Raw genomic sequence first — 15,280 nt, 5'->3', positions numbered from 1 at the left:
TATGGCTTCGGGTAACACAGATGATTGAGTCTGAAGAGCTGTTTACTCAGAGGTCTGCTCCAAATCTTCAGTGTCTGCTAGTCAGCGTAGAATTTTTAACTGCATCTAGCCTAGGCAATACTTTGGTCGTAGTAGCCCAGCTGCGAAGCAAGCTGCACCGCCTGTGTATCTAATAAGAATTTTTAAATGCATCTAGCCTAGGCAGACTGTGGGGACCCCCAACCAAACCCAGACGCTCAGCCCCCCTACCGCCCCCCTTTCCTTGACAATACAATAATGTAACTCTTACAACTGGATGGGTGAGGATCGGTCACAGCTTTATTAACTCTTTATACTCATTCCATTAGAAAGACATTTTATTTCTAAAATAATTCAGCTTGTTGCAGCATGCCCTGGGTCTCCACTCCGGCAACTTGGCCAACAAGTGTAACTCTCCAACATGTCCTTTCTATTTCCAGGCCATGGAGGATCCTGCGTACTCGTATGCAGGACTCTGACCCCCACCCATCACTCTTAACGCTTGTTCCACTCCGTCCTGGAGTCCTGACAGGAATATGTCCAGTCCAATATCCATTAAGTGAACACCGTCGGGCCGTATGAGGCCTGCTTTATCTCCTTCCAGTTGTCGGTGTCGTACCACTACACTGCCTCTGTCTCTTCTAAATTTTGCCATCCGAATATTTATTACCCGCCTTGTCCGTTCGATGGCCGTGATGTCTCGCGCACCTTGCCATACCGCTATCGGCACAATCTCTGACTATACTATAGCTAGTTTTGTGAAAAATTCTCTGAAGCGCTCAGTGTCTAGTTTCATTATTGCCATTAGTTATGCGCTCTTGTGATGACCTAGGTTGTTTCCCCCGGCCTGTATAACTAAGATGACCAGACATCTTGCCTCTCTCCCTACCTTGATTTTAGTACCTGTGGCCATAGCAGGCCTCTAATACCTCTCCAGTTGAAATATGTGTTATGAAACTCTAATTTCCTCCCGCCTGGGCGGACTTTCGCCCTTTAATCTGCCCAATATATATACGAGTGGCCTATCACCCACACTGTTGGCTTAGCGTCACCTGTAAAAGAAACAAATAACGTTAGGATAACAAGTCCGGTCTTATGTATCTTGCCAAACACGTGGATCACCATCTCTCTATCCTCTGAACTTCCGTTTCTGACAGTCCTGCTCTTGCTGCTTCTGTGGCCGCGCCTATGCGGAATGAGTGTGTCCCGTAATCTTTGGGGTGGTTCCCTGCCGATGTTATGCATTTATTAAATATAGCTTGGAACTGGTATCTTGATAATGGCGTCCCATCAATGTGTGATAGGAACAAATTACTTTGTGATATGATGGTTAGATATGGTTTTACTATTGTTACCCGACTCAGTGTACCGTTTGTGGGTTGTAGAAGTACCCAAGTGCCCCTGCCCGCTGGAACCATTTTCGATTTGTGTATGCGTAGACGTATTGCATTATTGCCTATGACTACGTCCTGGTGTAATAAGCCTCCACTGGTGCTAATTTTGGATTGAGGGACTAATTCGCTTATGCATAGCGCCCCGAAGAAGGCGATCACAAATGCAGTAGACAGTAGTGTTGCTTCAAATTGTGAGTGTCATGTTAATGGTGTTAGGGATATGATGTGAGAAATCAGTTTTAGTGACACGGGACGGGACGTCTACACTCCTGACTTGGCTGACCCCTTTTCCACCCTTTTATGGATTGTCTGATGATGAATCTTTGTCACATCTCCCCAATTCAGTAGTTGGAAGTGAAATGCTACTCCGGTCAGACACCGCTGCGCTGACGCCCCTGATATGCCCCTCATCATTAGCTGGTGGAGAAATTCTATGGTGACTTGTGATCTGGCTTGTTCACATTGGTCAACCCGTCTGCCTGCTACTAGTCGTGTCCACTCTTCCCATGCCTTACCGTATGCTTGCCACGTCGACGGGGCAACTGACGCTCTGATTAATGGCATCAACTATTCGCCACTAGATCCCATAGGGAAGGTGGGCAACTGTTGTCCCGATGGGTGGGCATTGTGGAAGAGCTCTGTGAAAATCTGCCAATTGAATTGTTATAAAGTGTTAGCAGCAGCTTTAGACCCCTCAGCATAGTGGCTAGCGCGGACCCATACATTGTGTTTTAGGCACAGGAATGCTAGCCTGGGTAGTAGGCCTAGCACTGGGAGAGACGATGATGCCATCTTATTAATGCAGTGCGCTAAGCTGGTGTTTTTTGTTATGAAGCGTATATTTTTGTAAGCCAGGAGCGCGCCCCATATTTCTATTGCTACCACTATTGGGAAGAAAAATTATTTTCAGGGCTAGATGCAGCGAAAAATTATTATTAATTGAAAAGCTGGTGGAGCTTGGTATAGATGGCCTAATACAATGAGACCCACACACTGCTAGAAGGCCAAATATTTTTTCAGAGTTAGATGCAGAAAAAAATTATATTCAGTTTGCAACCTGATGGAGGTCAGTATAGATGGACTAATAGAACAAGTCCCACACACTGCTAGAAGGCCAAATATTTTTTCAGAGGTAGATGCAGCCAAAAAATTATTTTGAATTTGCAACCTGATGGAGGTCAGTATAGATGACTAATAGAACAAGTCCAACACACTGCTAGAAGGCCAAATATTTTTTCAGTGCTAGATGCAGAAAAAAATTATATTCAGTTTGCAACCTTATGGAGGTCAGTATATATGGACTAATAGAACAAGTCCCACACACAGCTAGAAGCCCAAATATTTTTTCAGAGGTAGATGCAGAAAAAAATTTTATTCAGTTTGCAACCTGATGGAGGTCAGTATAGATGGACTAATAGAACAAGTCCCACACACTGCTAGAAGGCCAAATATTTTTTCAGAGGTAGATGCAGACAAAAAATTATTTTGAATTTGCAACCTGATGGAGGTCAGTATAGATGGACTAATAGAACAAGTCCCACACACTGCTAGAAGGCCAAACATTTTTTCAGAGCTAGATGCAGAAAAAAATTATATTCAATTTGCAACCTGATGGAGGTCAGTATAGATGGACTAATAGAACAAGTCCCACACACAGCTAGAAGGCCAAATATTTTTTCAGAGGTAGATGCAGAAAAAAATTATATTCTGTTGCAACCTGATGGAGGTCAGTAGAGATGGAATAATAGAACAAGTCCCACACACAGATAGAAGGCAAAATATATTTTTAGAGCAAGATGCAGACAAAAATATATTCAGTTTGCAACCTGATGGAGGTCTGTATAGATGGATCAATAGAACAAGTCCCACACACAGCTAGAAGCCCAATATTTTTTCAGAGGTAGATGCAGAAAAAAATATATTCAGTTTGCAACCTGATGGAGGTCAGTATAGATGGACTAATACAACAAGTCCCACACACAGCTAGAAGCCCAATATTTTTTCAGAGGTAGATGCAGAAAAAAATTTATTCAGTTTGCAACCTGATGGAGGTCTGTATAGATGGATTAATAGAACAAGTCCCACACACAGCTAGAAGCCCAATATTTTTCCAGATTTAGATGCAGAAAAAAATATATTCAGTTTGCAACCTGATGGAGGTCTGTATAGATGGATTAATAGAACAAGTCCCACACACAGCTAGAAGCCCAATATTTTTTCAGAGGTAGATGCAGAAAAACAATATATTCAGTTTGCAACCTGATGGAGGTCAGTATAGATGGACTAATACAACAAGTCCCACACACAGCTAGAAGCCCAATATTTTTTCAGAGGTAGATGCAGAAAAAAATATATTCAGTTTGCAACATGATGGAGGTCTGTATAGATGGATTAATAGAACAAGTCCCACACACAGCTAGAAGCCCAATATTTTTTCAGAGGTAGATGCAGAAAAAAATATATTCAGTTTGCAACCTGATGGAGGTCTGTATAGATGGATTAATAGAACAAGTCCCACACACAGCTAGAAGCCCAATATTTTTTCAGAGGTAGATGCAGAAAAAAATATAATCAGTTTGCAACCTGATGGAGGTCTGTATAGATGGATTAATAGAACAAGTCCCACACAGAACTAGAAGCCCAATATTTTTTCAGAGCTAGATGCAGAAAAAAATTATATTCAATTTGCAACCTGATGGAGGTCAGTATAGATGGACTAATAGAATGATGCTATGCCTAAAAGATTTTACTTCACTAGGTGCAGTAAAAAAATTGGTATTCTATACACAGGTGGTATATCTTGCAACACAGATAGGCTACTCCACTGACTAACACACTCTGCAATAGGCCAAAAAGGATTGGCTTTGCTAGATTCAGCCACATACTGTGAAAAAAACTTGCACAGCACTGGCACAGACCTGCCTGGCAAAAACTGATAGGAACTGATGTAACCTAGTCCTGAAAAGGACTCCAATTACAATTAGTCTTTACTCCCACAATCTATCTATTTAAGAGCACAGACCTGCCTGATAAAAGTCGTAGGAAATGCTGTAACCTAGTCCTTAAAAGGACTGCAATCACAACTATTCCCTACTCCCAAGCTATCTGTAGATTTGTGCGAAAATTGGCTTGAAATTAACAAGGTATAGCGCACACAGCAACAGCGGTGCCGTCTAACACGCAGCTGCAGCAGTGAGAAAATGGTGGCGACGGGGAAAATGGCTTGGTCTTATAGGGCAAGGACATGTGACATACACTGCCAATGACACATGCCCTTGCTTGTGTGAAAAAAAGCACTTCGCTCCGTGTGTGCGCTGCTGATAGGCTGACAGATTGCACCTCCCCACTGCAAATGCGGGAAAGAGAAAAAAAAATGGAGATCTTCATTGTTCCTGCAGAGATCCATCCCCTGCCCCTCCCCCCACCCCGCTGTACACTCAAACTGCGTATTAACATTAATTTTCATCATTACTGAGAAAAAATCCAGTTATGATTTTGGTGCACGAACAGTTATCGAACATAACCTCGAACAGCCAAATTTTTCTCAAATCGTTCGTGTTCGCCGAACGGCTCGAACACCGCCCAAAACAGCTCGAATTTGAGATTGGCGAACAGTTCGAGTAGAACAACGCTCATCTCTAGTTGCAGAGTGAAAACACCTGTTGGACAATAATAGTAATTGCTGGCGTTGATGAATTCATTGTGAGGAGTAATTTATAAAATGGGATCACTTTGGAGGGGTTTCTGCTGTTTTAGTACTTTTGGAACTCCGCAAATGTCACCCTCAAAATATTCTTGCAAAATCTGCATTCCCAAAACCCAAATAGCGCTCTTACTTTCAAAGCCCTGCTGTGTGACCAAACAGTAGTTTCTGAAGACATATGGGGCATCACCGCATTTCAATGAAATTGTGCAACTTTAGATATTTTCACAAGAAAAACTAAATATATATTGACCTAAATTTACCATTAATATAAAGTACAATGTCTTACAAAATAACACTATCAGAATCACGGGGATATGTTAAGCATTCCAGTGTTATTGCCACATAAATTGATACATGTCAGATTTAAAAAACGGTGCTTGGTCATGAAGCTCAAAATTGGCTGTAACTAATAGGTTACAAATCAATATTAAAATAAAAGAAATCATGGCATATTTCCTTTCATCACAAGTAATGCTCATCTTTCTACTGCTTAGCTTAGAAAGAGTTAAATTACAAAAGCAAGAAGAAGTCAGGATGGCCGAGCGGTCTAAGGCACTGCGTTCAGGTCGCAGTCCCTCCTGGAGGCGTGGGTTCGAATCCCATTTCTGACATTAGAATTTTCTTTCAAGAAATTGTACAGCTTCACTCCTGTTACTGATTAGTTGGGGGTCCGCTCTATTGGTGGCAATCTCAAATCGAAAACTAAAAGTGATGGGGCTTAGCAAAACCAATTCTCAACGTTGGCACTTTGGCAGTATTCCTTGGGGTCCTTGAGGCAAATCTTAAATGTCCTGAATTTGTGCTTTCACAAAAGACTTCTGGGAACATCAAATAGTTTCTTTGTGCATATGTTAGTTGTTGCTTTGGCATCGGAAAAATACTGTGGATAGGAAAATGAGAGGGACTATTTCATCTCTATGTGTTCTCTGTCCCTATTAGGGCAGAGAGTGAACCTCCTAAGGTGCTGTCGTGGAAGATTCCTAGAAACGGAATTACCAGTAAGTCTAATTTCAGATTTTTTTACCTCAAGGCATCAATAGACTATATATATATACTTAATAAACAAAAGCTAAAAGAGCAGATGAACATAGTTTAACAAGTCTGAAATGCGCATGTGATACTGACATCAAAGTTTCACCACATTTTGGGACAAATGTTTTCACTTTCAACATTAACAATCAGTAGAATATTTTCTCTAAATTTGCATCTCCTTTCTTCACTCCAATTGTTTGCACCTAAGAAAAAAATAAAGCTTGATGCAACATTATGCTTACAAATTGTGTTTTATGCTCAATCATCACCTGTCCTACAGAGACACAGTCAGAATTACCCTGGTGAATTGAGTAAATTTGAAAATGTAAAAAAAATGCAGAATTGCTGTTTTTTCTATTCATTCACAAAGAATTAATGTAAGTTCTTAAATATGTACGCAAAATAGCGGGACTTTCAAATATAGATAATCTTGCAAAAACAAGTCAAAGTAAAAATAAATACATCCATTTGTGACATCTACAGTGTGTTGAACATTCCTGAATCTAAGTGTGTCATGCCGAAATAGCTCAGTTGGGAGAGCGTTAGACTGAAGATCTAAAGGTCCCTGTTTCAATCCCAGGTTTCGGCAAAAGTTTTTTTCTTCACCCATTAAATTTTAAGCAGAAAATAAACAAAGCATATGGACTGACTGTTTACAGAGAATGTAAAAATCCTAATCATTATAACTATCTACAGGAAATAAAATGATAGAAACTTGAGAACTGAACACTTTTAACTTTTGAGGAAAATAATATTTTTTGTAATTTTTCCTTCATTCTGGACGTCATCACTTTGTTTTATTTTAGTTTGACTTAGCTGTATGAGGATTTAAAGGAAACCTGATAGCTAATACGGGCAGCATGTGTCAGACACTAGCTGAATGATTTCAGCCATTTATGTTTGACTATGAATCGCTGTGGCATTACTGAGACAAATATGCTTAAAAAATATGCCAGGAACAAAGCTGTTTGGGGAAAAAGCCAGGAAGGCAAAAAACACAAGCCCCAACTCAGGACCGTCATCTTTCATTCTAAAAATAGGGGTTTCCACGTTAATGGTAAGACAAAGAATCCACAGATTTGGCATTTCTCTAGCGAGGAGAGCCCACTTAAAATGTATGGGGTGCTTGTCTCCATAAGCGCAAGCTGGGCACTAAACTGGCTTATTTGCAATTCTGGATGTTGCAGAGTGAAAACACCTGTTGGACAATAATAGTAATTGCCGGTGTTGATGAATTCATTGTGAGGAGTAATTTATAAAATGGGATCACTTTGGAGGGGTTTCTGCTGTTTTGGTACTTTTGGAACTCCGCAAATGTCACCCTCAAAATATTCTTGCAAAATCTGCATTCCCAAAACCCAAATAGCGCTCTTACTTTCAAAGCCCTGCTGTGTGACCAAACAGTAGTTTCTGAAGACATATGGGGCATCACCGCATTTCAATGAAATTGTGCAACTTTAGATATTTTCACAAGAAAATCTAAATATATATTGACCTAAATTTACCATTAATATAAAGTACAATGTGTTACAAAATAACACTATCAGAATCACGGGGATATGTTAAGCATTCCAGTGTTATTGCCACATAAATTGATACATGTCAGATTTAAAAAACGGTGCTTGGTCATGAAGCTCAAAATTGGCTGTAACTAATAGGTTACAAATCAATATTAAAATAAAAGAAATCATGGCATATTTCCTTTCATCACAAGTAATGCTCATCTTTCTACTGCTTAGCTTAGAAAGAGTTAAATTACAAAAGCCAGAAGAAGTCAGGATGGCCGAGCGGTCTAAGGCGCTGCGTTCAGGTCGCAGTCTCTCCTGGAGGTGTGGGTTCGAATCCCACTTCTGACATTAGGATTTTCTTTCAAGAAGTTGTACAGCTTCACTCCTGTTACTGATTAGTTGGGGGTCCGTTCTATTGGTGGCAATCTCAAATCGAAAACTAAAAGTGATGGGGCTTAGCAAAACCAATTCTCAACGTTGGCACTTTGGCAGTATTCCTTGGGGTCCTTGAGGCAAATCTTAAATGTCCTGAATTTGTGCTTTCACAAAAGACTTCTGGGAACATCAAATAGTTTCTTTGTGCATATGTTAGTTGTTGCTTTTGCATCGGAAAAATACTGTGGATAGGAAAATGGGAGGGACTATTTCATCTCTATGTGTTCTCTGTCCCTATTAGGGCAGAGAGTGAACCTACTAAGGTGCTGTCGTGGAAGATTCCTAGAAACCAAATTACCAGTAAGTCTAATTTCAGATTTTTTTACCTCAAGGCATCAATAGACTATATATATACTTAATAAACAAAAGCTAAAAGAGCAGATGAACATAGTTTAACAAGTTTGAAATGCGCATGTGATACTGACATCAAAGTTTCACCACATTTTGGGACAAATGTTTTCAGTTTCAACATTAACAATCAGTAGAATATTTTCTCTAAATTTGCATCTCCTTTCTTCACTCCAATTGTTTGCACCTAAGAAAAAAATAAAGCTTGATGCAACATTATGCTTACAAATTGTGTTTTATGCTCAATCATCACCTGTCCTACAGAGACACAGTCAGAATTACCCTGGTGAATTGAGTAAATTTGAAAATGTAAAAAAAATGCAGAATTGCTGTTTTTTCTATTCATTCACAAAGAATTAATGTAAGTTCTTAAATATGTACGCAAAATAGCGGGACTTTCAAATATAGATAATCTTGCAAAAGCAAGTCAAAGTAAAAATAAATACATCCAGTTGTGACATCTACAGTGTGTTGAACATTCCTTAATCTAAGTGTGTCCTGCCGAAATAGCTCAGTTTGCAGAGCGTTAGACTGAAGATCTAAAGGTCCCTGTTTCAATCCCAGGTTTCGGCAAAAGTTTTTTTCTTCACCCATTAAATTTTAAGCAGAAAATAAACAAAGCATATGGACTGACTGTTTACAGAGAATGTAAAAATCCTAATCATTATAACTATCTACAGGAAATAAAATGATAGAAACTTGAGAACGGAACACTTTTAACTTTTGAGGAAAATAATATTTTTTGTAATTTTTCCTTCATTCTGGACGTCATCACTTTGTTTTATTTTAGTTTGACTTAGCTGTATGAGGATTTAAAGGAAACCTGATAGCTAATACGGGCAGCATGTATCAGACACTAGCTGAATGATTTCAGCCATTTATGTTTGACTATGAATCGCTGTGGCATTACTGAGACAAATATGCTTCAAAAATATGCCAGGAACAAAGCTGTTTGGGGAAAAAGCCAGGAAGGCAAAAAACACAAGCCCCAACTCAGGACCGTCATCTTTCATTCTAAAAATAGGGGTTTCCACGTTAATGGTAAGACAAAGAATCCACAGATTTGGCATTTCTCTAGCGAGGAGAGCCCACTTAAAATGTATGGGGTGCTTGTCTCCATAAGCGCAAGCTGGGCACTAAACTGGCTTATTTGCAATTCTGGATGTTGCAGAGTGAAAACACCTGTTGGACAATAATAGTAATTGCTGGCGTTGATGAATTCATTGTGTGGAGTAATTTATAAAATGGGATCACTTTGGAGGGGTTTCTGCTGTTTTGGTACTTTTGGAACTCCGCAAATGTCACCCTCAAAATATTCTTGCAAAATCTGCATTCCCAAAACCCAAATAGCGCTCTTACTTTCAAAGCCCTGCTGTGTGACCAAACAGTAGTTTCTGAAGACATATGGGGCATCACCGCATTTCAATGAAATTGTGCAACTTTAGATATTTTCACAAGAAAAACTAAATATATATTGACCTAAATTTACCATTAATATAATGTACAATGTGTTACAAAATAACACTATCAGAATCACGGGGATATGTTAAGCATTCCAGTGTTATTGCCACATAAATTGATACATGTCAGATTTAAAAAACGGTGCTTGGTCATGAAGCTCAAAATTGGCTGTAACTAATAGGTTGCAAATCAATAGTGTTGAACCACCCCCGTAGTGTTCGAGTTCGGTTCGGTTCGTCAAACACCCGTGTGTTCGCCGAACTGTTCGTCGAACTGTTCGTTGAAACACCTTCGAACACCGTTAAAACCAATGGCAGGCAAACAAAAACACATAGAAACACATAGAAAACACCTTCAAAGGTGTCCAAAAGCTGACAAACTGCTCAGAAGACATAACTAACACATGGAAAAGTGACAAGTACATATAGTCATGCGAAAAGAAAAGAGGTGGAGGAGTAAAAGGAGGGGGAGACACAGATATAGGCATGTCATGCCCTTCTAAAATCCAAAAAGTGAGAAGCCGACACGGCCAGTCCGCTCCTGCCCGTGCCACCTCCGTGTCGCCGGGTTTGTGCCAGAGCCGCGGTGAACCCTGACGGCCAGCCCCCCTCTCCCAATACTGGTGCCTGTCCGCTGGTGGGTCGAGCGAGCCCCCCTGTGGTGGAGGCAGCTCTAAGCTTTTTAATTTAAATTGTCTCTCTAATTTGAATGAATACACTTTAAATCCATTTACAAGGATCTATTGGAGGGCAAGTCTCATGCCAGCAGCCGCGGTAATTCCAGCTCCAGTAGCGTCCACTAAAGCTGCTGCAGTTAAAAAGCTTTTATAAGGATCGAGCTCGGCTGTCCACCGCAAGGCATCCTACTAACAGTCCCAGCCCCTATGCCTTGGGCTGCCTCCTGATGCTCTTCACTAAGTATCCCATGGTCCCGAAGCATTTCCTTTGAAAAAATTAAGTGTCTAAACTACAGTTGGTGTAGCTTGCTTAACAGCCGGGATAATCCGCTGACTAGCAGACACTGCTACTAGGCACAAAGTATTTCCTGGGCTAGATGCAGTTAAAAATTTGTAATTAGATACTCTCGTTGGATGCTGAGAAAGCATTCCATAGAGTCTCCTGGCACGCCATATATGATTCTCTTAAAAAGCTTGGGGTAGGGGTCTAGGGGACCCTTTTATAGCCAAAATCACGGCCCTGTATCGCAATACGTCACCTAGGCTGAAGATAAATGGAACTGTAACACCCTGAGGGCTCGGTTGCTACAGACGTATTGCACCTCACCCAGAGGTGTGATATCTCACTCTCAGGTAAGGATGGAGTGTGGATCAGGACCCGACAACTGCATGCATTACACCACATTGCCGTGGGGCAGGGCGACCAATATGCCCCTGAGATGGGCACGACAGTCCCAGTCCCTGGCTGGAGTGGGGGGAGGGAACACTGAGGAAGGGGAACCCTGTAGTGCAGGAGCAGGGAGGAAGCAGTTCCTGGGTGCATTGAGAAGGGAGTATAAAAGGTGGGCACCATCTTAGTTCAGTGCAGAGAAGTCTGAGCAGAAGTGGCAGGGAGCAGGGGCTCTGCATGAGCTCTGCTCCGGAGGCGGGCCTAGTAACAGAGGCCCAGGCCTGGAAGAGGGAGAAGGAAGGAAGAGGAGCGGAGAAGGCTCCAGGAAAGAGGAATGAAGGGATCCCAGGGGTGCGGACGGGCGAGTCGCCACCGCACGCCCGAATCCACCTGCGTGGAGGGGTCAGGCCAAAGGGGAGACCGGTCCCCGAACTAGTGGAGGCAGGAAACGACCCTCAGCTAGAAACCGGAGGCTCTGACATTTTATGTGGCGCAGCCCCTCGCTACACCCGCTAGGAAGGCATCACAGAGGGTCAGGGAAACTGGCGCCAAGTTTACCAAGAGGAGGCCCGAGGCAGCCGGACAGAAGTGTTGGTAAGAAAGGCCAGACAAAGGACACACAAAGGGGGTCCTGTGAAGTGCTCCAAAGTTATCTGGGAGTTGTCTGAGCCCCTCACCTGGTGAGCACAGTACGACGTGGGCAGCCGTTACCTGCAGACGTGGTCTGGATAATAAGAACTGTGAGTAAAGGCCCTGGACTGCATCACTGACTCCGTGTCGTTACTGCTGCTGCCCTGCACCATCACCCCCATCCTCCGCATACACTGTCCTGAGGCTATACTCCTCCCGTGGGGAGTTATGCTACGCTCTGCTGCACCCACAACACCAGCCTCAGCGGTCTGCCCTGTAGCGGCGGTTCACTCTGACCGCAATCCACGGGTGGCGTAGTCGGACATTTAAACATCAAAACCACATAAATAGTTCCGCCACTGGTTTGACCGCCCTGAGCCACGGAACCGGGTCGCCGCCACGAAGACTACAACCACCAGCATCCACCAAAAAGGGTCCGGCTCCGGGTGTCCCAAGGCCCAGGGGGTGCGTCAGAACATTTTCATCACCTTTCACAATCACCAATAAGAAAAGGCAGGGATGTCCTCTGTCCCCTCTCTTTTACATCCTAGTGACGGAGCACCTGCTCTCATCAATTCGCCATAACCCCAATATTAGGTGGATTGAGGTGGGAGGCACCGAGTTCAAGTGCTCTCTATTTGCTGATGATGTCCTAGTATACATCACTCAATCACATATATCCATCCCTGCTGTTATGGCTGAAATAGATCACTTTGTTACATGGTAAAATTTTAAAATCAATGCAGCGAAGTCTGAGGCCCTCGATGTCTCCCTCCCCAAATCCATATAGGATTCCATCCAGTCCAACTTTCCCTTTGCCTGGCCCTCACAGGGTATCAAATACTTAGGAATTCCTATTCATAGAGACCTCTCCCATCTATGTTATCTTAATTTTGGGCCCTTTATTGAACAATTCCATACAGACCACGGTTGGCAAGTTAGAACTGTAAGATTCACTACGTGAACCACTGGTGTTTTGTGGAAAAGCACATGTACACCGCGTTCCAAATTATTATGCAAAAAGTGTTTAGGAGTGATAAGGGAAGAATTTGTTTGTTTGTCAGTTAAACTCATTGATGGTGATGTGTGTCAGGGCTCTTTATATCACTGTAAGCAATTGCAGACACCTGTGCTAATTAGTTTGGCAGGTGTGTCCAATGAAAGGCAAGACTACTTAAGAAGGCTCTCTCACATTATTAAGCAGCCTACATTTTCTGCCAAAATGGGAAAGAAAAAGGATGTGTCGGCTGCTGAGAAGCAACAAATTGTGGAGTGTTTAGGTCAAGGCATGACTACAATCAACATTGTGCGATGATCAGGATGAAGTGTCTTGGCAATCAAGAAGTATGTAGCTGATTCACAGTACACACATGTGCGTGCTGATAAGGGCAAATTGAGGACTCTTTCCTACAGGCAATTACGTCAGGTTGAAAGAGCAGCGGCAAAAAAGCCTTGTCATAGCAGCAGACAAGTTTTTGAAGCTGCTTGTGCCTCCAACGTCCCCCGAACAACAAGATGCAGGGTCCTTCAGAGGTTTGCAGCTGTGCATACGCCATCCTGTCGACCTCCTCTATCCACTTCACACAAGCAGAAACGGCTCCAGTGGGCCAAACATTACATGAAGACTGATTTCAAAACTGTTTTGTTCACGGATGAGTGCCGTGCAGCGCTCGATGGTCCAGATGGATGGAGTGAAGGATGGCTGGTTGATGGACACCCCACGCAAACACGGCTACAGCGCCAACAAGGAGGAGGTGAAGTAATGTTTTGGGCTAGAATCATGGGGAGAGAGATTGTCGGCCCCTTTAGGATCCCTGAAAGCGCTAAAGATGAACTCCATAATGTATGTGGATTTTCTCAAACAGCACTTCCTGCCATGGTTCAAGAAGAAGAACCGTGTATTTCACAGCAAGATCATTTTTCTGCATGATAATGCACCATCTCATGCTGCACATAAAACATCTGCATCTCTGGCTGATATGGGCATAAAAGGGGACAAACTTATGGTGTGACCCCCATGCTCCCCTGACCTCTACCCCATTCAGAACATTTGGAGCATCATTAAAAGGAGTGTCTATGATGGCGGGAGGCAGTTCACATCTAAGCAACAGCTCTGGGAGGGTATTCTGTCCTCATGCAAAACAATTGAAGCAGAAACCATCCAAAACCTGACAAATTCAATGGACGAGAGAGTTCAGAAGCTCCTTTCGAACAAGGGGTCCTATGTGAAAATGTAACATCACCTAGAATAAAGTTTTGAGTTGAAAACTGTTTGATTTCAGTTTCTAACAACCTGCTAATGCTTATAATTTCAAAAATGACCATTTTTTTGGTCTTTATTAAAATGAAAAGGTTGATCGAAAAGTTTGGGGGATCTTAGAGTGTGGCAACCCAGTAGTCATGATTACTTCGAATTCTGACAATATGAGGGTCATGCTGCAGGTAGTGCAGCAAGAAGGCACTTATGTGTCTTGCGCATCTCGGAGCCCCAAAATTATTTTCCGGGCTAGATGCAGCTAAAAATTATTTTTAATTTTAAATCTGGTGGAGCTTATTATAGATGGCCTAATAGGATCAGTGCTGCACACTGCTACAAAGCCCAAATTATTTTCCAGTCAAGATACAGATAAACATGATTAGTAATTTGAAAGCTTAAAACGGTTGGTAGGGTGATTTTAACCAATCATCAAGCTTTTACTCTCACCAGGATGACACAGGGGTAGAAAAGTCGTTTCGGATCCATGATTTGTTCATCTTTATGAACGTGAGTCTGTCTACATTATCAGTGGAGAGCCGCGTGCGCTTATCTGTCAGCACACCACCAGCAGCGCTGAACACACGTTCAGACAGAACGCTGGCTGCGGGGCATGACAAGATCTCCAAGGCGTAAGTGGCTAGCTCCGGCCATTTTTCCAGATTGGAAGCCTAAAAAGAGCAAGGGTCCAGTGACACAGTCGTGGCTTCAATGTTTACTTGGAGATACCCCTGTACCATCATCTCTAGGCGTTGACTATGTGTCAGACTTCTTGTCTCCTGTGGCCTTGCAAAGGATGGGCTAAAAAAGTGGTGAAATGATTCCGCAAAATTGATGTTACCAGCAGATACTGTGGTTCTGTTACGGTTTGAGTGCTGAACACTTGACGGTCCCACGGTTGGCATGTTGGAACTGTGAGATTCACTACGTGCACCACTGGTATTTTGTGGAAAAGCACATGTAAGATTCTGCAACAGTCTCTGCTGATACTCCTGCATGCGTGCATCCCTTTCTATGGCAGGAATAATTTCTGCAAATTTACTTTTGTACCGGGGATCTAACAGTGTGGCAACCCAGTAGTCAGGATTATTTCTAATTCTCACAATTCGAGGGTCATGTTGCAGGTAGTGCAGCAAGAAGGCACTCAT

At 42.5% G+C, this 15,280-nt stretch overlaps 4 non-coding genes across 4 annotated transcripts; all 4 read left to right on the top strand.

Moving 5' to 3' along the window:
* Positions 1 to 5,646: 5,646 nt before the first annotated feature.
* Positions 5,647 to 5,729, top strand: TRNAL-CAG (transfer RNA leucine (anticodon CAG)). The gene has a single exon. It is a non-coding gene; the product is annotated as a tRNA-Leu (tRNA).
* A 937-nt stretch (positions 5,730 to 6,666) lies between these two features.
* TRNAF-GAA (transfer RNA phenylalanine (anticodon GAA)) lies at positions 6,667 to 6,739 on the top strand. The gene has a single exon. It is a non-coding gene; the product is annotated as a tRNA-Phe (tRNA).
* A 1,184-nt stretch (positions 6,740 to 7,923) lies between these two features.
* TRNAL-CAG (transfer RNA leucine (anticodon CAG)) lies at positions 7,924 to 8,006 on the top strand. The gene has a single exon. It is a non-coding gene; the product is annotated as a tRNA-Leu (tRNA).
* Positions 8,007 to 8,941: 935 nt separating this feature from the next.
* Positions 8,942 to 9,014, top strand: TRNAF-GAA (transfer RNA phenylalanine (anticodon GAA)). Its single transcript has one exon. It is a non-coding gene; the product is annotated as a tRNA-Phe (tRNA).
* The last annotated feature ends 6,266 nt before the right edge of the window (positions 9,015 to 15,280 follow it).

Source organism: Phyllobates terribilis, unplaced genomic scaffold (assembly GCF_046119375.1).
Source record: "Phyllobates terribilis strain yellow unplaced genomic scaffold, ASM4611937v1 Scaffold_12__6_contigs__length_324123572, whole genome shotgun sequence".
NCBI classification, from domain to species: domain Eukaryota; kingdom Metazoa; phylum Chordata; class Amphibia; order Anura; family Dendrobatidae; genus Phyllobates; species Phyllobates terribilis.
The sequence above is the reverse complement of the archived record's forward strand: the minus strand, read 5'-3'. Positions and strand labels throughout refer to the sequence as shown.